Source organism: Balaenoptera ricei, chromosome 3 (assembly GCF_028023285.1).
Source record: "Balaenoptera ricei isolate mBalRic1 chromosome 3, mBalRic1.hap2, whole genome shotgun sequence".
NCBI classification, from domain to species: domain Eukaryota; kingdom Metazoa; phylum Chordata; class Mammalia; order Artiodactyla; family Balaenopteridae; genus Balaenoptera; species Balaenoptera ricei.
This window is the reverse complement of record NC_082641.1, coordinates 92,500,467-92,524,366: the sequence shown is the minus strand read 5'-3', so window position 1 is coordinate 92,524,366 and position 23,900 is coordinate 92,500,467. Positions and strand designations below refer to the sequence as shown.

The 23,900-nt window shown below is 37.9% G+C and overlaps 1 protein-coding gene across 4 annotated transcripts in view; it reads left to right on the top strand.

The window, feature by feature from the left end:
* Window positions 1-1,816: 1,816 nt before the first annotated feature.
* The window catches only part of APC (APC regulator of WNT signaling pathway), a 136,536-nt gene continuing 114,452 nt past the window's right edge, over window positions 1,817-23,900 (top strand). For all 4 annotated transcript variants that reach the window (XM_059916885.1, XM_059916884.1, XM_059916882.1 and 1 more), the window contains exon 1: window positions 1,817-2,112. The gene's annotated coding sequence lies outside the window, so the exon portion shown is untranslated. The remainder of the gene's footprint in view (window positions 2,113-23,900) is intronic.

Sequence of the window (23,900 nt, the reverse complement as noted above, 5' to 3'; positions counted from 1 at the left end):
CCCGCGCACCGCAACAAAGAGTAGCCCCTGCTTGCCGCAACTAGAAAGGCTGCGCGCAGCAACGAAGACCCGGCGCAGCCAAAAATAAATAAATAAGATAAATTTATTTAAAAAAATATGCAATACAATCTCTGCCCACTACCCCACCATCACCTACTCTTCTTCATCTCATTCTCTTTCTCTCTCTCTCTCCCCCTCTCTCTCTCATTCCTATTTATAATCTAGCAGAGGAGACATAAACAGGAAATGACTTGCATTTAATTTTAAAAACCAACAAGTGCAAAACAATGTAGTATACCATTGACTATTTAGGTGCTGACAAACTTCCACATTCATGACTACAACAAACATATTGAGTGACCACCCATGCCAGGCATGGAGCTAGGCATGGGGTATTCACTGGTACATGAAACATCTTCCCTCTCTTGTGGAGTTCACAGTTTAGTGGAGAGCCAGTGAAGAACAATGAACATATAATTTAAAAATATGTTGAGTGCCCTGGAAGAAATGATCAGGTGCAATGATGGAGACTAATGAGAGGGCAGGAGGGAGACTTAGTTTAGGAAGGATAGCCTTTCTGAGGTGACATTTAAACTGAAACATGAAAGATGACAAGCTAGATGTGTAAAGAACCAGAGCAAGGGTCTTCAGGACAGTGGAATCAGCACGTGCAGTGAGGCAGTCAGGAGCTAGAAGTGACTGAGGAGGAGTAGTTCGGGCAGTGTCACCGAGACAGAGGGGCCGCTTGGAGTAAACTCCAACTCTTACCATGGCCTCAATGCCCTACCTAATTTGGCCCCTGCCTCCCCCTGACCTCATTTCCTCCCCAGGTGTCCATGCCACCTATTCTTTCTGTCCCTTAAGTGCTGGTCTCATTCCCACCTCACGCCTCTGCTTTTGCTGTTTCCTCTGTCTGGAAGGCTCTGCCCCAGATGGTCTCATGACTTCTGGCTCCTATGGTCAGTCAGGCCTCAGATCAAGTGTCATCTCTGGAGAGATCGCTCGTTAATTACCACCTCTCACTCTCCATCATCTTTTCGTGGTTTGTTATCTTCCCATCCCTTTTCACTATCGACCGTTATTTTGTTGATTTCTTTTAGTCTTTTATTATTTTCTCCCCTAGAATGTAAGTCCCATGAGTTTATATTCCTTACTGCTATAAACCTAGAATCATATCTAGTATATAATAGAAACTCAAATATTTGTTGAATTAATGCTGAATGAAATAAAGCTAAAGAGGTAACGCAAGGTAAAAGAACTGATCAAACAGTGTGAGAGGGAGGACTTCCTAGAAGAGGTATGTTTTGAATTAAAATTGCGGGGGCAAGAGAGAGGAGGTCGTGTGCAGTTACAAAACAAGAAATTAGGAAATTACTCTCCCTTTCACTAGAAGAAAAGTTCGCTTTTTCAATAGATTATGAGCATCCTTAGCGCTGGAGCCGAGTTCTACTAATCTATCATCAGCGCCTAGCCTGGGAGCTGGCATATAGTAGGCACGAGATAGGTTTTTGCAGAATGACTGTGGGGTGGGCAGAAGGGTTTATTAATTTGGCCGCAGTACAATTCAGGAAAAGCCGGCAGTACCCGGGCTAGACAGAAGACAGCGACGCCGAAGCGGAACACCGCAGCCGGGCGCAGCGGCCGATACGGCTGCGCATTATATAGTTCCCTCTCCGCGAGGCTAGGGTACGCCCGCAACCTCGGCGCACGCCTGCGCACTGCATTCTCCCCGCTTCCGACAAGATGGCGGAGGCCAAGTAGCGAGGGGGCGGGGTGTGGCCGCCGGAAACCCGGCCGCTGCTGGGGGGTGGGGGGGGGGGAGCTGCGGGTGAAGGCCCGGGAGCAGTGGGCTGAGGCTGGCAGGATGCTGTTCCTGGGAAGCATTGTTGGCTACCGGTAAGGAAGGCGAAGCACAGAGTTGCCTTCTCGAGCCCCCCGGTGCCCCCTATGTACGCCTCCCTCGGCTCGGGTCCGGTCGCCGCGTTGCCTGCTTCGGCACCACCCTGTCCTCTCGGGTCCTGGAGCTCCGGCGGCGGCAGGGGCTGTGTCCGGCAGGAGAGGAAGCGCCGGGGCTGCGTCCGTTCTTCTGTCCGCGGGGCGAACGTCTGGCAGGTGAGTGAAGCTGCAAGCTTCGGCGTCTCCTCCTTTGGCAGACCTTTGTCGGCTTTGCCCCGCCGGTGCTTAGACCGTAGTGGTGCTTAGCTGGACTCTGCCGCTCCCTTGTGTCCACGTCCCACCCCCTCCCCGCCCCGCGCCCCCTTTCAGGCCTCCAGTTGGCCCCTGGCTTTGCAGGTCCTCCGTTCTCACCCAGTGGGTGGGGGTTGCGACGCCTGACGCCCTCCGCACCTTTCCTGGCTCCTAGTGAAGCGTCAGCCCTGCAAGCGGTCTCTCCTTCGCGTTAGGTGGGTGGGTCGTCCTCCTGTTTTAATCGCCTCCCCATCTTCCTGGTTTCGATCTTCTTGCTTCCTTTAAAAGTTTTTAACTGTCTGGGAAGCTTAGCCGATAGCCTGGCCTGCAGAGTTACAAAGAAAAAGCTTGTTATCCAGAGGCCAGTGGGTTTTGTTCACCTTGTTGGGGGAATCAGTCCCCAGGAGACTGGGATGGTTTGGGAGAGTTTGACTCCTTGACCCATCGAACTCCTGTAGAGTTGAGGAATGGTGCCGGTGACGGCAAATGATTGATCATCTAAATTAATCTTTTTCTGACTATCGCAAATCTGGTCTGTAAACTTTGGGCGGGGGGCGTAAGTGTTCTAGATCTAGGGAAAGAATTGGGAAGTGTTCGTATCTTAAAAAGAAGGCTTTATGAATGTAAGAAATGTAATAGTACAAGAAAGGGTGATTTAAGTGATTCTTTTATTCAGTGTTAGCTTACATTGTCCACTGAAGCCTTAGAATCCCATACTGTCCAAGCCCTTTGTTTTATTTAGAAAGGACTAAAATGGAGAAAAAGCTTTTTAAACTCAAAACTTCTCAAATTTCTTGGATTCTCAGTTGTTGCTACTACTTAACAATCTGTATAGTACTTGATATTTTCTGTTAAATTTAGCCTGTGCCAGTCTCATTTCTCCTTCCTTTAATATTGGGGCAAGAGTAGTCAGAATTAGTGGTGTAAGAAGTTGTCCTAAATAACATGGTACCTTGCCAGAGTTCATAAGTGCAAACTGCAGGATCGAAGTGGTAGGGGAGGAAGTTGCCATGGCTGATTCTCCCATCTTTTCCTGTAGTTGGATGATGTATCAAGAGCCCCAGAATGGTAAAAATGAGGTTATAAATATAAATGGCAGCTTGTCCATTGAGATTGCAAATGGGTGGACCTTTTAAAATTAACATTAAATTGAGTGATATCATTTTGTTGAAGCTTTGCTAGATGCTCTCCAAAGTTATTAAAGCACAAACTATCCTTGCCCTATTTGAATTCTATACTAAAAATCTTTAACAGGTGGGTTACAATTGGCCGGACAGATTTGTTAACTTTTCATTCTTCTTCATGACACACATCTGCCTTACCCTTTATTGTAGACTTTTGACTTTGGAGCTAGAATTGTTCATTTTAAAAGGAGAGGAGGTAGTTTAATGTTTGATTCCTGTATGGTCTAATTTATTCATTTGTTTGTTGCTAGCCTTCACTTTTCTACAACCAAGGACTGCATGTTTTTAGAGCTGGTTGTCTCTCAGTTTTGTGCTTTAAGCTGAAAGGATGTGGGACTGCTGAGCACCAGTCAGTGGCTCACTGCCCCGGGCATTGTGTTGAGACCTTTCTGGACACAAACAATCACTCTTCCACTCTTAATGGAACCTGTTTTTTCTCTCTCTCTCTCCCCCCCTCTTTCTCTCTTTAGGAAAACACCCCTCTTTGTCTCTCTGTTCATTCAACCCATTAGCCTACTGCTGCAACTCATTTGCCTTCCTGTGTAACTAGGATCCCATGGTCATCAGTTTTTACCAAGCTGTCATTGATGCTTTAGAATGCTTTACTTTCTGTAGATTTATCTTTCTAGTCCCCTGTCCTGAACAAGTCTCATCACTAGCTTTGTCAGTTTGATCCCAGAAATCTTGAAGGATACAAGAGACAGTTATGTGAGGATATTGGTTTGCTTCCATACCAATTAGTGTTCTGCTTATCTGCTGGATCTTTAGTGTTGATTGTGTTCCTTTTTGTCTTATTTCCTGAAGGTTTTTATAGCAAATAACTCTTCCTTTCCTGAGAAAAATCTCAGTCATCTGAGGTATAATCTTTTCTATCTTGGTATCATTTCCTTATTTACTCATATCCCAAGAGAAGAAATGTCCTTCCTTTTTTTTCAAGAGCAACCCTCTCCAGATGTGTTCACGATCATCCCTCTCCATCTTTCTTTCTCCATAATTGTCCAATATCACTCCTTTTTCAGTCTCTCCCTCTCTAGCCTATATACATGTTTATGTATACCTTTTCCAGGGCTGTCAAAATACAGTGCTCTGTGCTGTGCAATTCAAGGAGGCCAGTCTGAATCTTGAGCCTGTTGTGCCACTGTATTTTTATTCTTTAATCCCAGGAGCCTGGTATAGTAGGAAGAACATTGATTTTTAAGCCACATAGATCTGGTTTTGAAGTCTGCTAAAACCAATTTACTGGCTATGTGTCTGTGGGCAAGTTACTACTGAGACTCTATTCTTTATCTATAAAATAGAATGTTACAGTTACCTCACAGAGTTGTAATAGAAGGAGTTTAACCCATGTTACATGTCTTTCCAAGGGTTTGGTACATTATGGAGTTCTTAAAAATATAAATTATTCTTTCCTTTACACTCTGACTTCCTTTACCATTTCAGCACTGAAATTGCTTCTTTAAAAGTCACCTATGACAGTTTAATTACCAAATCTAATGGCCTTTCCTCAGTCATCCTTGGTTTCCTTAGACCATTTTTGAAATATATTCTAAAGGAATAAAATGATCTGATTTCTTGGTTCTTGTGCATTGCACTTCCTGATTCTCTTACTTCTCTGAAAACTTCTTTGCATTTCCTGCACTGTCTTGATTATGCTCTCCCCGCTAAACATAGCTGTTTCCTACATCAGTTAGGATGCAAACTGGACTTAAAAGAAACTTATTAGCTCAGGTAATTGTCACGTGCATAGGTAGAATTGGTTTAAAGAGTAGTTTGTTCATAAACTTAGCTTTGTTATCAGGGGAGAGGTTCTGTTTTTCTGCTTTTTGCTAAACTTTGTCCTCCTGTTTGGGCTTCATGCTCAGACTGGCTTCCCTTCTAGAAAAAGACAGGTGTCGGCAATGCTCGTGTTAAACCCTTCTTCGTTGACTTCCAAAGAGAGAAGGCTTCTCTTCTCCTAGCCTTTTCCCAAAAGTCCTAAGCTTTACTTTGATTGAACAAACGGAGAAGATCATGCTGCCAAGTCTGTCACAATAGCTTTGTCAAGAGGGATGGAACTATTCTAATTGGCCTAATCTGTGGATAAATCCCATCTAAAATGAGAGGGAGGTGGAATGGATCATGGGGAGATAGCAAGCGTTTTCAGGGGTTTCTTTGCTTTTCACTGTGTTTGTTCTCTTGGTGATCATGTCCTCTTTTAAATGATGTAAGTCATCATTTTTGTGTGTTTCTCAGTGCTGTAACTCTACTTCCCTTCTACCCCTTGCTATATATATCTCTACCTTAGATATACTAATGTAAGCTTACCTCATACCACACTGAATCAATCTGATTTCCATTCACCTACCCTCACCTAATGTGTTTACATGTGCATGTGTGAAGGTATATATATTCCCTTTCCTCCTGATTTCCTTTTTCTAACCACCTTTCTCTCAGCCACCCAGTCTTGAAACCTTGTAGTCATCTTGGTTCTTCTCCCACTTTCATTCAGATATCAGAGCTTGAACATACCTTAAATTAGTTGGGCCCCAGGATACGTAATACTGAACTAACAGTGATTTAAACAGTATCTCGCATAGAAAGAAGTTCAGAGTTGGAGGAGTCCATGGTGAGTCAGTTTAACAGCACAATGATGTTATCAAGGATCCACGTGCTTTTAATCTGTATCCACAGCTGCTGACCTTTGTGCTCAGGTTTATCCTCTCATGGTTGCATGTTGCTCTTTCTGCTCCAGGCATCACATGCTTACATAGCCACCAAAGACAGGAGGAAGTTTGCCCTCCCATCTCTTGATGGGACAAGTAAACCCTTCACTGAAGCCCTGTATCAGATGTCATCCTGGCATGCTTATGCCGTAGTTGCAAGGGAGCTGGAAAAACCAATATCTGGCATTTCAGTCTAGAAGGAAATTAGCTGAATGGCTACAGGGAAGGTAACCAACAATGTCAGTGACGTATCTTGATAGTATTGTGTGGAGAAGTAAGCTTAAATAAATGAGAATTTTCAGATAGTATTAGCAAACTTAAAGCACTGAGTTGATATAAGCTATACATGGGATTTTGGCCAATCATTTAGATAGTCATGGATGACTGATTAAAATTGGATTATTATATAAAATTAGGATATTTGAGTGGTATATCCCAGTTCTTTTAAGGTTGTTGTTAAGTACATTTACGCATGCACTGTGAGAAATGGATATATATATAACAACTATTAGGGAATAGATTTGTGGTTCCCCTTGGAGGTGGGAGGTATTTGGAAATATATGGGGATATTTTTGGTTGTCATAGTGATTGTGAGGTCCTACTGACAATTACCGGGTAGAGACCAGGTACACTGAGTGTCCTGTGATGTTTGCCCACAAAACAAGAATTGTCCCTTCCAAAATGCCGGTAGTAACCCTATACACTGAAATAGCAAATGCTTTGGTTTTTGAAAGAATTCACTGAGATTCATCTGTATTCTTATATTACAAGTGACAGAAAACCAAATTCAAACTGCTTAAACAATAAAAGGCATGATTAGATCTTGTAGTTGAACTTTAGCTAGGGCTTCATCCAGCCTGAAATCATCAAGGACCTTGGCTCAATTTCTCTGTGATTCGTTCTGCTCTGTCATTCCCCTTGTTTTGATTTCATTCTCAAGCTAGCTTATCTCATGGTAGCAAATTACTGTAACATTTTCAGACTTAATACCCTCATTTCATATATAAGGTAAAGTGAAGAATATCTTTTGTATTTGATTTTGCAAGTATTTGTTGATTACTTCCTCTGTTATGTTACAACTTATATATCTCTATTACATGTCGTACTCTATGGGTATTATTTTTATGTCTCATGAATTACCTTGTCTTACTTATCTTTGTATTCTTAATGTCCGGAATACTCTCTGGCTTAGTGGTACACAGTAACCATTTATGGAAAGAATTAATGAATGTCGGAGGAAGGATATGGGAAGGGGCCGAGAAATACAAGAAGGCCCCATTCCTTCAGTAGTTGTTATTGAACCTTGAATTATGAACACTGTACTCCTTCTACCACCAAAGTATGTGTGTAATGCTCTTGTGATTGCATATGAATTTATTTGAAAGCCTTACTGAATTCTAGTAGTGTTTTGTCATTATTTTCTCAACAAAAATAAAACCAATTACCATCATTCATTCATTCAACAAATATTTTTGAGAGCCTGCTGTTTGCACATAATGTGACAACAGTGGGGAACAGAACAGAGCCTGTGCTTTCTTTGAGCTTAAATGTTAGTAAGGGAGACAGTAGACATTATACATGTGTGCACACTCAGTCACACACACACACAAACACACACGCACACACACACACGCACACACACACACATCAGGTAGCTAATAGGCTTTGAAGTAAAATAAAATAGGTTTCAGGGGATAAAAAGTAACGGGATACTACTTCAGCTAGGTTGGTGAGGGAAGGCTTTTTGAGAAGCCCTTTGAGCTGAGACCTGAATGAAGTGGAGTAAGCCATGGAACTATCTGGGGGAAAATGTTCAGGTAGAAGAAGCAGCGACTTCTAAGATAGAAGTAAGTGTCTTTGGTATGTTGGAAGAACAACACGGAGGCTAGTGTGGCTGAAGTAGAGAGAGAAGGGGAGTGTGGCAGAAGAGGTGGTAGGACAGGTACACAGAGGTTAGATCAAGTAGGGTTTTGAAGGTCATTTGAAGACTTGATTTTATTGCGTGAGATGGAAACCATTGAAGGGTGTTAAGCATGGGAATATCCAGGTTTGACTTGTTTTTTGAGAGGTTTACTCTGGCTATGTGTAGAAAATTGATTGTATGAGGCAAGAATGGAAGCAGGAAGACCAGTTAGGAAAATCTTACAGTAATCTAGGTTGGAAATATGGTGCTTGGGCAGGGTGGTCGTGGTGGAGGGCCAGAGAAGTGGTCAGATTTGTGATATATTTAGAAAGTAAAGTAATGAGAATTCATTGATGGAATTGATGTGGAGTGTGAGGGAAAGAGAAATAAAGGATGACTTCAAATTTTTTGACATGAGCAACTGGTTGAAAGATGGTATATCTTATTGAGATAGAGACTATGGGGCAAGGGTTAGGGGTTGGTGGGAAGCAGGTTTGGAAAGTTAAATCAGGAGGTATGTTGTGGATGTGGCTTTGTTTGAAATACCTATTACATAAACCAGCTGGAGACATTCAATAGGTATACATATTTAATGCTAGAGATAAACATTTGGAACATTTGGAAACATTTGGAAATTATCAGTGTATAGATGGTATTTAGGGCCATGGGACCAGATGAGATCACCTGGGGAGTGAGAATGGAATTCAAGAAACATTTTGGTACTAAAAATGGGTTCTTATATCGAAGATTGGGAGCTATTGTTTTGGACAGTAATAGTTATAGCATCCCGAGTATGGAGAGGTTAGTGAGTAAATCTCTGAGAAAGAGGTGGAACTTGACCTGGACTTCAAAGGATACAAAGGATAGAAAAGACTTTTTTCTTCTATCATGCCAAGCATAGTGCCTGGCTTGTGGTGAACATTCTAAGGTGCTGGTGAATGAACAAAAAAGCATTTAGGCTAGGGAACAGCTTGAGCAGAGGTATGGCAGCAGGCAAAGTCTACAGTGTTTTAAAAGAAAGTCAGAGAACTAAAGAAGACAGTTTGTGTTGGGCAAGTAGTGAAAAGTAGGATTGGGTTAGTCTGTTTAAGGCTTTAAATGCTAAAATGCCAGTTATATTTAACCCTATGATCTAATGATTTTCAACTCTATTTCAATTGTTAGCACAGTGCCTCTAGTTCCTGGCCTCTAATAGATGCTTAGTAAACATTGAATAAGTGAATGTGGAGTTCCCAACATGTAAGCTTTATCTTTACAGTATTTTCTCTCTCTCAATAAAGTATACTGGGATGCAAAGTACAGTAAGTCATATGGGGATAACCTTATGTTTGCTTCAATTTATTATTATTTCTAATGATAAGCTTTAAAAACAGTTATACTTTATTATTGATATCAAATTACTTGCAACATCTCTCAAAACTGGTCAGAAAATACCAGGGTTGGCAACACCGAGGTAGAAAAATGGCTGCTCAAGAAACTGAGGAGCCATTAACAGTCTTATATTCAGAGACTAACAGTTATTTTGTTTTTATAGGAATAACTACTTGAAGCTTGTTTGTAGATCATTTTCTCCTTTAGCTGTCAAGGAGCAAACTGGTTTACAATTATGGGAATGTTATTGGAGAAAGAAAGAAAATTGGAGATGATATATCTTTGGGGATCTAATTAAAGTTATAATATTTTAAATACTAAATAATTAGAAATTATCTCTGTTCTAAGTAATTAGCATATCATAGACTACACAATTTAAATGTTAGAAAATAATTTATCTAAATAAAATCATATTGAGATAAAAATTGAAATATTAAAGTTATATTTTAAAGTAACTTTTTTTAATATTTAGGATACTTTAGATTTGTGATTATTGTCTTCAGTTCTTTTTTTTTGGCTGTGTTGTGTCTTTGTTGCTGCGCGTGGGTTTTCTCTAGTTGCGGTGAGTGGGGGCTACTCTTCGTCACGGTGCACAGGCTTCTCATTGTGGTGGCTTCTCTTGTTGCAGAGCACGGGCTCTAGGCACGTGGACCTCAGCAGTTGTGGCACGCGGGCTCAGTAGTTGTGGCTCACAGGCTCTAGAGCACAGGCTCAGCAGTTGTGGCGCACAGGCCCATTTGCTCCGCGGCATGTGGGATCTTCCTGGACCAGGGCTCGAACCCGCGTCCCGTGCATTGGCAGGTGGATTCTTAACCACTGTGCCACCAGGGAAGCCCCTTTTTCAGTTCTTATATACCCCATTACTAAATTTTTATGTAGTCATTAAAGAAAATTCAGGAAATGCAATGAAAAGTACAGATAAAAAAGTACAGATGACATTCATAAGCTTATATGAAGAAAACCAGTGTAGTTTTTGTCTCTCCCAACCCCTCCCTCCCTCTTTCCCTACCCTCCCTCCTTCTCTCTCTCATTTTCTCCTTTGTCTGTGCCTAGCACTTTTTCCCCACTTTATAGTATAAACATGTGTATATATCTCTAATTTTTAAAAAATTAGGTTATATACATTTCTTGGAATATTTTGTAAATCTTATTTTTATTGATTGTATAATAATCCCATTATAAAAATTATTTTTCTTAACTATTTCCTGTAGTTGGTTATTTAGTTGTTTTCTATTTTATTATCATATGGGCAATGAACATCTTAACACATTATGGATTTTTTTTCTCTTTATCTTGGTCTTTTTCCTTAGGATAGGCTCATAAATGATGGAGTTACTGGATAAGGCTTCATGGCCTTATTCAATTACACATTTTTAAGGTTTATGATACATATTGCCAAATTGTACAATGTCTTATAGGCCCAATAAATGTTAATTGGTTTGAAAGTACGGTAATCATTACGGGCAAAAAATTAGGACCTACGGAGTTGCTGAGCTTGAGTGATAGCCTAGGTCAACCTTTTGTTCATTTCCAAGTATTTCTTTCTTTTTTGTCTTTAACATATATTTCAAAGTGTACATAAAACATAAAATGAAGAACTTAACGTGTTACTGTAAACACACGTGAAGTCATTACTCTGGTCAAGAAATAGAGCACTGCCATCATCCCAGAGGTACTCTCCCTTCTGGTTCCTGATCTCAAAAGAGAAAGCTTTTACTCTTTCACTCCAAGTATGTTTGCTGAATGTTTGTTTTGTTTTTGTGAAAACCTTTATTATGTTAAAGTAGTTCGTTCCTATACCTAGTTTACTAAGAATTTTGTGTTTTGTTCTGTTTGTTTGAATTTAATGCTTTTTTTGTTGCTGTTGAAGCTTTTCATTGCCATATTAATTTTCTCCTTCACTATGTTAATATATTGAATTATATATTATTTAAAATGCTAAACCTAACCTAATTCCTGAGATAAACCTAATTCAGTTTTACTGTATTATTCTTTTTATATATTTCTGGATTCAGGTTGTTAATATTTTGCTAATGGTTTTGCATCAGTGTTCACGAGTGACGTGGCCTGTATTGTCCTTGTCAGGATTTGAAATCAACAGTCAGCATTATGCTAGCCTTGTAAAATGAGCTTATCCTCATTTTCTATTCTGGAAAAGTTTGTGTAGGACTAGAATTATTTTTTCATTAAATTTTTACGAGGATTTGGCAGAGAAGCCATCTGGGCTGGGAATTTAATTTGTGGAAAGGTTTTTATTTATTTTATTTAATATATGATTTATGTTTATTTCACCATTTTTGCTTTCTTTTTTCCAATATATTTTTTTAATTTTTAATTTATTTTTTGGCTGCATTGGGTCTTCGTTGCTGTGCGCGGGCTTTCTCTAGTTGCGGTGAGTGGGGGCTACTCTTCGTTGCAGTGCGTGGCCTTCTCATTGCGGTGGCTTCTCTTGTTGTGGAGCATGGGCTCTAGGCACGCGGGTTTCAGTAGTTGCAGCACACAGTCTCAGTAGTTGCGACACACGGGCCATAGAGCATGTGGGCTTCAGTAGTTGTGGCACGTGGGCTCAGTAGTTGTGGCGCTCAGGCTGAGTAGTTGTGGCGCACAGGCTTAGTTGCTCCGTGGCATGTGGGATCTTCCCAGCCCAGGGATCGAACCTGTGTCCCCTGCATTGGCAGGCAGATTCTTAACCACTGCACCACCAGGGAAGTCCCAGAAAGGTTTTTAATTACTAATTTGATTTCTCATTTTTAAGCCTATTCAGGTTTTCTGTTTCTTGATTATTTTGGTATTTTCCCCCAAGAGATTGTCTTTTTCATCTAAACTTTTAAATTTACTGGCATAAAATTGTTTATAATAAATATCATTATCCTTTTAATGACTGCAGGAAAGAATTACCTTCTCACGTCTGCTATAGGCTATATGTACATTTTCTTTTTCCTTTATAAGTCTCACTGGAGATTTAGTAGTCTTTCACAAAACCAAATTTTGAATCTTGCTAATCCTTTTTTTAAAATTATATATTTGTTCTCTGTTGCATTGATTTCTGCTCTTTATTTCCTTCCTTCTACTTTTTTGGAATTTACTTTTTGTTCTTTTGCTAACTTCTTGTAGATCACTGTTTTTCAGCATTTATTCCTTTTAAATATATGCATTTAAGGCTAAGCATTTCCCTCTAAGCACTGCTTTAGCTAGCTCTATTACTCAAATTTTAATATGTAGTACTTTTATAATTCACTTAAAAATGTTTTCTAATTTTTATTGGTGTCTACTTTGACTTTTGGATAAGTTGAAAGTATTATATTTCTCAATTTCTGAACACGTGGAGGTTTTCTGATTATTTTTGAATTTGTTTCTTATTTCTAACAATATAATTTAATCAGAGAACACTTTCAGTGTTTCAGAGGTCTGACTTCAGACCTTTAAAATTTGGGAACTACACTATGGCCCAGTATATTATCTTTTTTTTTTCTGCAGTTATTGAATTTGGTGTTCTATATATTTCCATTAGGTCATGCTTGTTAGTCCCGTGTTTCAAATCTTCAGGATCATTAATGACCTTTGTTTGCTTGTATTAGTTACAGACAAGAGTGTGTTAAAATATCCCACTTAAGTTGTGGATTTTCCCCCTTGTATTCTGTCAACTTTTGCTTTATATATTTCAGACAGTGTTAGTAGGTGGATAGAAATGTGTAATGGTTATATCTTCTTAGTGACTTAACATTATGAAGTATTTCTCTTTTATTCTGAAAGTACTTTTTGCATTAAGGTCTAGTTTGTCTGGGATTGATACGAAAATACCAGCTTTCTTTTTATTATTGTTTGCATGGTTTATCTTTTTCCATTCTTTTACTTCCAGTCTTTCTGTATTACGTTTTAGATGTGTCTCCTGTGACGTGATTGGGTTTAAATCTCCCATCTTATCATGTACTTTATGTCTGTCCTATTGGTTAATTGTTCCTCTTTCTCTACTTTCTTGCCATCTAGATGAGGTGGCTATTCTATCATTTTACATTTTTCCCCTTATTATTGGGAAATTATGACCTCTTTTTCTCTTTTTCTTACTAGTTATTCAAGAAATACAATATGCATTTTATAAAGTCTAGTGTTAATCAATGCCTTTATCCTCTTCTCAGATGATACACTTTAATTATATTTACTTGCAGCCCTACTTATATAGTATTGTTGTGCATTTTAATTCATTCTTATTTATTCTCTTCCTCATTGTTGTTGTTATTGTTTTATACCATCCATATTCAGTTCAGGTTAATGCATATGTCTACCATGTCGTTACATTTCCTATGATCTTCCATTTAGGGCCATTTTCCTTGATCTTGAGGACTGTGAAACACACTCTTTAGAATTTCCTTTAGTCTGTTTGCCTGGAAATGTCTTTATATTACCTCATTCTTGAAGGATATTTTTGCTAGGTACAGAATTCTAGTTTAGCAGCTACTTCAGTACATGGTAAGTTGGTGGTTACTTTATTTCAGTACATTCATTGCTGTTGAATCCTCAGCTCTTTGTGTCTCATTTTCCTTAAAAAAAAATCTGACATTTTCCTTTGGATGCTTTTAAGATTTTTATCTTTGTCTTTGGTTTTCTGTTGTTCTATTATGCTGTGATTAGGCATTGGATTCCTAGGGCTTCATGAATGTGTGGATTGGTGTCTTTTTCAGTACTAGAATTTTTATTTGGTTCTTTTTCCAATCTACCATGTCACTTTTTATAGTTTTCAGTTTCAAGCTATTCAGTTTTCAGTTTCAACTATTCAAAAATAGTTAAGCTCAACTTTTATACCCTTGAATGTAGTAAGCATAGTTATTTTTCAGTCTGTGTCTTATGATTCCAATATTGTTAAGTTTCTGTGGGTCTGATTCTGTTGTCTGTTGTAGAAATAATTTGATGTATAAAATGAAGTGAATTTTTCTCTAGAGAAGATTTTCATTTGCTATTGCGAAGAATAGGAGACCATCTTAATCCAATTTCAAATGTTTACCTTTTCTGGACCACCATCTGGTTCTTTCTTACTCTTCTTAGGGTGCATCCCTTTGGAGTCCCAGCCCAAAGACAAGGGCATTTTTATTATCATCCTTACCTTCGGTGGGTCCCAGACTCTGACTTTTGTCCCCCAGTCCTGCAAGGCAGGCAACAAATTATAAAAGCTCAGCCTCTTAAACACTTTTTTATTGGCAAACCCACAAAAGGCAAAAGCTGAGCTTACCTGTAGAGAACAAATGTATGGACCCAAGTGGGGAAAGTGATGATGGGGGAGAGGTGGTGGTGTGATGAATTGGCAGATTGGGATTGACATATATACACTAATATGTATAAAATAAATAATAAGAACCTGCTGTATAAAAAATAAGTAAAATAAAATTGAGAAATTAAAAAAAAAATAAACACACACACACACAAAAAAGCTGAGCTTACCTTTCTGAGTTTTGACTTCTGGTAAATTTGAACTAGTGATTCATTCCTCACTATGTTGGTAGTTATTTGATGGTTTTAAGATTATTTTAATGTTTTGTCTAACTTTTTAAGTTGACTTCAGAAGGATAGTTGGTCCGAATTGTGTAGTTTGCTACTTTTACAAGTGGAAGTCCAACTATTTCTTTGACTAACTGTTCAAGGAGAACTTGACATTTCTATGTTAGTCATTCCTTTGTTTTAAGGCACATTTTGTGGTACAAATGAGATACCTGGGAAAGGTAAACATTAAGGTATGGTTGCCTTTTAATACTTTAACGTGTGTTGCAATAATCTTCAGTTCTTATTACTTTGCAAAGCTCCAGAGGAAGGAGGCAGACGGTATTTTATTTCATGGGAGAAGTCAGAAATACTTGTAGCATGTGGGTAGTGCTTTGGGGTAGGAGTTGTCCTTTATGTGAGCAAAGAGAATACAAAGTGAACATTTTTGAAGTGGAGATGTGTGAAGAGGGAGGGAGAATGCTCTGAACTGAGGAGGGACTGCAAACAAATTTGTCCTTTAGTATTTCTGTTGGAAGTGGGGTGCCTTTCTAATAATTAATGCAACAGCTCTAAATATGTCATGTTTTATTTTTATTTTTAAAAATATTTTTTGGTATACCTCAGGGACAGAATATAACTTTTGAATCTTTCTACTCACATCTATTTAAAATATTATAGGTACAATTTGCATTTGATTTCTGAGATTAAATCTATTAAATAGGAGGTTAAACACAGGTTAGAAATCACACTAGGCAAACTAAGTTATAGTAGTCTTTACATAAATTGACTTTCTTCTGTGGTTGCAAGGATGTTGAAAATTTAGTATAACATACCAATAGATTTTTATTTTAAAGACACATTTGATGTTAATCACAGCTCTTAGTATGAAATGCCATCCATCACTTTGTGATTACATTGGTGCATCAACAAAATATAAAAGCAGTTCTCTTTTAAGGAAACCTAGACTTCTTGTATTTGTTTACTTGATTCTTTCTTTTTTTCTCTCTGCTAAAAGAAAATAAGTTGAAGATTCTTGTTAATTATAGTTCCTTCCCTTCCCTGCTATGTTAGATTTAAACAGTGGTTGTTTTTGGTTTGCTTGCTTCCCTTCAGAAAACTGAAGGGTGAAATGAGGTGACAGAGAATTTTAGGAATCAATTCTCTCATGTGCGCCCCTTTCCCACACCTTTCCCTTTTTAAATGTTTATTTATTTATTTTTTTTTATGGCTGTGTTGGGTCTTCGTTTCTGTGCGAGGGCTTTCTCCAGTCGCGGCAAGCGGGGGCCACTCTTCATCGCGGTGCGCGGGCCTCTCACCATCACGGCCTCTCTTGTTGCGGAGCACAGGCTCCAGACGCGCAGGCTCAGTAATTGTGGCTCACGGGCTTAGTTGCTCCGCGGCATGTGGGACCCTCCCAGACCAGGGCTCGAACCCGCGTCCCCCGCATTAGCAGGCAGACTCTCAACCACTGCGCCAACAGGGAAGCCCCTCCCTTTTTAAATATGTGAAAACAGAGGCCCGATCTGGGTGACTTGATTTGCCTAAAGTTACGCTGAACTGATACCCAGATCTCTTCCTCATCATAGTTTCTTGAGGTTCTTTTCAGCCAGATGACTCCATTAGCTATACCAGACATAGATAAGATGATGATTTATCTGTAACTATTAAGATCTGGTAAGATATTAATGCATCTTGATTAGCCACATATTTATTGCAAATGCAATTAATTTTATACTTCCTAAACTCAATTCGTGAGTCTAGTGTTTAATTTTGTAAAGTTTGCTGTCTGTGACTAAACTCAGGTGTGTCTGTCTCGGTATTCAGTCTCAGCATTTGTTAATGTCTGTGCTGTTTCTGAGTTGGACTCTTACATATATTTTCTGGAGATTTTTACTTCAATAATAACACCTGTAAAGCAACTCTTATGTTAGAGTAAGTACTTAAGACAATGGATGAATGATACTGTTCTACTATGATAGCACATTTAGCATATTTAGTCATTGTTAAATAACTTGTTTCCGAAATCTTGCAATGCTTGCCACACATTTTCCCTGTTGTATTCATCCATGTTCATTAGAGCCTGATGTTAGTACCTCTGTTTAATTAGGCCTAGGGCATTTTCTCTTCTCACTGTAGTCATTCTTTCATTTCTTCTGTCTTTGCTCTAGTTTCATTTCAGAGATGCTGATATCTTTTCTAATATTTCAATGGCATTTCTTGTATGGCTTTGGAGTTCTAACACAAGAGTTTTTCCTCTGCCTTCTCTAACAAACGTCAAGTTACATATTAGTATCACTGAAAGATGATATTAGCCATCAGTTAAGAAAATAAACTCTGGTTGGAAAAATGTCACACTGGACAAAATATACAAATATATTTTAATTATGTTCTCATTTAGTGCTCAATTATGTGCTCATTCATATCACATTATTCTAATGAATTACTGAGTTGGGTCTCAGTTAAAACTAAGTTTGAAATTTCACAGACATTTAATGCTTACTCAAACACCAAAAGTCATGTGGGAGAAAAATCAGTTCTGTTGTACCAATATAATGTATTATGCCAGCTTTAAAATCCAGCTTTGCTTCACTTTTATAGAAGAATTTACATTCTATCTGTTGGAAGTACATATTGGTAGAATTTTTTCCCCACAACTTAATGATATTTTATAATGAGTTGCCACATGCTGTGATTTCCTATTGGTTATATTGGACTAATGAGATTCTTCATTTAGTGTCCAATTAGGTCTTTGACAAAAAGTTTTAAATCTCAATTCTGATAACAATCAGCTAATTAAATATTATTATTAGGACCTTGAGGACTGGACTTGAACCATGACAGTTTTCTTGCCAAAATGTAGGGAATTGAAAAGAATAGCTGAATGGGGAAAAGAGTTCTTCTCATCTTCTGTAAGCAGTGTTTGGTATATTGCTTTACTATATTCCTGAAAAAAGTAGATTATTGTATGTAATTTTAAAAAATTCTATTCTAATCTATCTCACCATTGCTGAATTGCAAATTAAAATCTTTTATTTGGCTTTTAATTGGTTTTTTTTTAATTTATTTTTTTATTTGGTTCTTAATGAAGTTGTGTAAGGCACTCTGTAAACCTAGTAGTGGAGGCTTCTGGTTTTATTACTTAGGTTACCTATATTCATCATTTAATTTAAGTTTGGGGTATTTTACACAGTTTTCTTCATATCTGACACTTATGTCTCATTGTATTTGTCCATTTTTTATTGAAATTAAGGACCAACCAGTGGCACAAGAAGACATCTCTTTGTTAAAAGTAAATATATTTAGGTTTCTAAATCAGAAGTAATTTACTTTTTTTCAGTGGAAAATGAAACCTGGATTCAAGTCTGGCTCGGCCTTTAACTAGATCAGGACAAATCACTTGACCTTCCTGTGATTTAGCTTTTTCGTCCACGAAATGAGGACATACTACGTTTGTTTGTTTGTTTGTTTAGGCTGCGTTGGGTCTTCGTTGCTGCGCACGTGCTTTCTCTAGTTGTGGCGAGCAGGGGCTACTCTTCATTGCAGTGCGCAGGCTTCTCATTGTGGTGGCTTCTCTTGTTGAGAGCACGGGCTCTAGGCGCGTGGGCTTCAGTAGTTGTGGCTCACAGGCTCTAGAGCGCAGGCTCAGTAGTTGTTGCTCCGTGGCATGTGGGATCTTCCTGGCCCAGGCCTCGAACCCATGTCCCCTTCATTGGCAGACCGATTCTTAACCACTGTGCCACCAGGGAAGCCCCAAAGAACGTTTTAACTATGCTTTTTTTCGAATGTTTTTCTGAAGTGATATAGCGAACAACTGTCAGATAACTTTTCTAAGGCAGATCTACATATACAATTTAAAAAATCATATTTCTCTTTTATGTTATTAAAGCCAGATTGTTTCTTGTCATATCTTCCTGGTTGTTTCCAGAGTTGTAACATGTAACGTGCTTCTTGGCCTCAAACCTAAATGTAGGCACTAGTAAGATACTGAGATAATGTCTTACTTGGTACACTTTAAAAAGTAATGAGCATGATTTTGAATAAGTACTGAAGTTGTTTTAGGTTTCTCTTATTTTAAACATTAAAAAATGTAGTTTTGTCAGGAAAAGAGACTTTAAAATTTATATCCTTGAGCAGATGTTACATGCATGTAGTATACATTTCAAAAAGTACAAGAGAAAATGAAATGAAATGAAAATAAATTTCCTACCCCTGTTCCTTAGTTGCACACATCCCCTGCACAGAGGCAATCGCTGTTACCAGTTTCTTGTTTAGCTTTTCAAACTACAGTCCACAGAAACCCAAATCTCACAAACATAGCTGTTGGATGTTCTTTAGAAGGGCAAATATATATTATTGTGGTAAAATCTAATTTGTGCTTTCATCAAAAAGTAGCATTCTGGAACATGACATACTTAAGAATTTTAAATTATAATGATAACTCATTCAAGCTCCAGAACAGTTTTTCACTTCAAAAATTACAAAGCAGATCCTGGAAGAGGATAAAAAGCTTTCTACTTAAATCTGATTATCCAGTACTTCAGTGTGGAAATCCTACTGGTTTGGAGTTTAACAAAAGCAGCTCCATGATTGAAGATAATTCGGAGAAATCTGACAAGGATGGCTCATTTGCTAGCTACGCAAGAAGGTGGTTGTGAGGAATTTCCATTGTGGGTTACAGTAAGGTGAGAGAATCTGTGTATTTTGCTTTTTCCCTGTCTACATGGGCAACAAATGTTGACTGGGGCTAGAGGATCTGCTTCTAAGGTCACTCACTCACTTGGCTGGCAAGTTGTTAGTGGTTTGGGCCCCATGTTGGCCTTTCCATAAGGTTACCTGAGTATCCTTAGAACACAGAGGCTGGCCCCAGAGTAAGCAATTCAGGAGACCAAGGTAGAAGCTACAATGTCTATTATGACCTAGCCTCAGAAGTCACACACTTCTGCAGTATTTTACTGGTCACACACGTCAGCTCTATTCAGCATGGGAGAGCACTGTACAAAGGCTTGAATAGCAGAATTAAAAGATCATTAGGGATAATCTTGGAAAGTGGCTGTGGTACTTCCCAACCATAGCCCCACCCCCCATTTAAATAAGTATTGGATCAGCAATCTTATATTAGGTGTTTATGGTAATCTCAAGGTGAATTTATGCAAAAAAAAAGTAAGGCTTTTAGAATGCTGCACACCTTTCTATTATTTATGCACTGCTCAGGAAAATGCCTGTTTGATTGCCAAGCTTTTCACAATGATTTATTTTTTATTATGTTTGATGCCTGATAAGAACAAAACTCACATAATCTGGGAATATCTGAAGATACTAATTCTGGCTTCCTCTTAGAAATTGTAGGATACATCCTCGAGCTTTAACACAGTGCTGAAATCTTCACTACCTTCTATTGATGTTACTGCTTTAATCTAGCCATTGGATCCAGGTGTCATTCAGAAACCTGACTAGATATAGGGCATCTTCCATTCACAAAGTAATGAATTTCGACTATAGTCTTCAGAGATTTTAGGTGCTGGCATACTTACGCTGCTGGAATAGTATGGAAGAATAAGGCTGCCACTGTAAGAGAAAAAAAAAAAAGCCCTTTGTGTTGTTTTTGAGAGAAATCTTTAGAGGAGTAAGAATTTGAAGATCTAAGTCTGGTAGGGAGAGGACAGGAAGATTTGTGGATCAAGTATCTGTTTAGTTTAAATGTCTCAGATATCAAAGTGAAATAATCAAATAGATAGTTGGATATTCACAGAAGAGGGTTAGGATGGAGATACAAATTTGAGATTTAACATCATATAGATGATGGTTAAAAGCCTTGGGAGTAGGTGAGAAAACAGTGAAGAGAGAAAGCAGTCCTGGTACAAGCCCTGAGGCACTCATGTTTTAGAAGACTAGTGAAGAGACAGAACCAATAAAGGAAATTAGAGGGAGGAGGAAAACCAGGAGAATATGTCACTAGGGCCCAAGAGAAGACATCTACTTCAGGTAGAAAAGAGTGATCTGCTTGGTCTAATGTTACTAAGAGGTTATTGTACTAAGATGAGGGCAATGGAATTTGGCCACATGGTGGTCATTGGTGACCTTGATTTGAGCTTCAGGAGATTGTTTAGGATTGGGGTGGGTTAAAGAGTGAATTAGAGGTGAGAAAATAGAGACAGGAAATGAAGGCCACTAGATCAAGAGGTTTGGCTGTGAATAGAACAAAGAAATGGTCTTATCTAGTGGAGGGGGTGCGTGGAGGGGAGCTAAGGTCAGGAGAGGAATTTGTAAAGATGAGTAATATTAGAGCATGTTTGTGTGTTCATGATAATGATCCAGTAGAGAAGGAGAAACTGATTATACAGGAGAGAGAGGGGCTAATCAAAGGTTTTCTTGATTAGCTGGACTCCATTGCCCAAGTAAGGTATTGGTCTTTGATAGGAGCAGGGATGCTTTTTCTGTTTTAATAGGAGAGAAGCAGTGTAGGCCTGGTAGGGAAATATGAGGGAATTTCTCTTTAATGGAATGAAGTAGATCTTCAACTGAGAGTGGCATAGGTAGGAAAATAGATGTTACAGGTTTGAGGAGAGAAAAAAGGTGTAAAGAAGTTAACTCAAGTAGTGAGAAAGCAGACTTTATAGGAAACACAGTAGGCCTGCCAGGCGGTGTTAAATATTCTTCCATGTTTATAGTTGTGAATTTAAAGTGAAACCAGCCAGCCCCTATTATCTGATCATTCCTCCACCCCCACTCTCCCCAACACACACACACACACACACACACACACACACACACACACACACACACACACACACACACACACACACCTGCCCTGATGAAGGCATGCAAAAGTAGAATAGTTCATTCCGTTCAACCAGATTTGGGGTTTTACCAGGTAAATATAATAGAGGGAGAGAAGAATAAAGGGTTTGAGTGAAAGGGAATGGCTATTGTTGGGTCTAAGGAAGAAAGTAAAGATGAAAGTGATAGTGAAAATTGATGAGAACATTGGATTGAAGAAGCCAGTGAGGTAAAAGAAGGTTGTATTTGGAGACGGTAGCATAAACTAGAGGGATAGGAAGTATGCTTCAGAGACTGAAACTTTGGGAATTGAGATTTTTTTATTAAGATTTTGGAGTTGGTCAGAGTTGTCTTATCACTTCACAGGAGACTTTTTTTTTTTTTAAGAACTTTGCGTTCTCTATTGTAAAAGAACAAGTATCAAAAATATCTTTTCTATGAAAGTTCCAAGTGTTTTAATTGAGCAGATGTAACTATTAGTTTGAATTAAATAGCAGACCTTCTTTGGGAACAGAATAAGAAAATGCCTTTTTCATATTGTATCAAGTACAGACTGGTTTGAGAATCAAGGTACTTATTGACTGCTGGTGTCTGTTGAGGAAGGTATTTGAATGTGAATGAAATTTAGTCCAATTCTTAAGAAATCTTACTTTTTGCTTCTATAAAAGCTATGTGACAATTCAACTAATTCTACCCAATCTTAGAGAACTTGGCAAAGCAAGTTTTTTTAAAAGACTTAACAAAATAAATATGAAATTTTAGTTTTAAAAACAATCTATATTGAAAAAAGAAATTAAATTTATTAGTTTGCCTTGATTTTTCTTTCTCTCTTCCCTCTTAGAACATAATGTTAAGTGTTCATGTTGAACTCTTATGAGATGACTCATTCTCTTAATCTTTAAAATGAATCTATATATTAGATACTATTGTGGGTAGTCCAAGTCACCCAGAGGTTTCTGATTTGATTGACACAGTCCAGTAATGCTAGGTAGATTTTTTTTCATTTTACTTAATAAGACATTTGGATTTTTAAGCCTATAATAGCAAACATTTATCTTTAGATATCCAGAAGTGAAATAATTTTATAGTCTGTACTGTGCCTTATATATTAAAATTCAGCATAAAGCAAGAAGGAGAGAAGCTATTCAAAAAGGAAGGAAATGGTATTATAGAATTAGGCAATACCATCTTCAGTTGGTATATAGGGTATTGAAAAAGTCATTGCTTTCTCATTCAAGGTAAGAATTTGGGGATATTGTGTAAGGATAAAAGTCTTGACCCAAGGATTTGGTTTAAGGTTCTAATAAATACACACCATTACTAGGCCATAAATTTATTCTTTCATATACACCAAATTTTGTTTTTAACATCAATTTAAAAATTGGATTTTTTGTTATTCTGATGTATTTCAAGGGGTAATTTGTGTGTTATAAATTGATAAATGATTTGTCAAGTAATCTAAGTATTTTATGATATTTTAAATGTTGAAATGATGGGAGTTTTAATTATATTTGGGGAGAAAGACTATTTTTAAAAAACTCATTCTGTGTGCTCCTTTTTCTTGAATTCACAGTGACACTGTAAACATTTGGTGCTGTTTTGATGACATAAGTCACTGAAGTCTTTAATGTTAAAATGTTATCTTTATGAATAGGGTTTGTAAGTTTGTATTGTAAATTGTACCTTTGGGAGCAGTCTTACAGCTGCTTTGGGTTTTCAGTAAAGATCAAACTAAAAACATTAAACAAGACATACTTAAAACACACACATGGGCAAGCATAAAATTCTGCTTTAAACACTTAGTTTTTAAAAAATTAATCAGAATTTGTTTTTTTTTCCCCTAGGGGAAGGGTAGCTTAAAACATTGGTTGACCGGAAACTGGAACTTTATCAGATTAGGGCATGTTAAGAATTTAGAAAAAAAATTTTCTTTACTTGCATGGAAATGTTTGAATATTTGTTAATTGGGCAAAATGGTTGCCAAAGGTGATTTTGAGTTTTTTGTCTTATTAACAACATAAATTAATAAGTAAGTGTGTAGTCAAAATTGCCAAAATAAGACCAAATAAAACAAAATTAAACTCATAGAGTGTAAAATTTTGTGGTTTTTTTCCTGCTATTATATTTTCCAATTGAAAAAGCCTTTGACCATTAAATTTAACTATAAATTAGTAATAGTATGCATATGACTTCTGATTATTTCTTCTTTTGAGTAGGAACTAGCAACTAGTTCTGTTAATTTTTGTAGATCTTGCTGTAACCATGTATCCTTCCTTATTTGAAATGTTCATATTTTTCATTGCC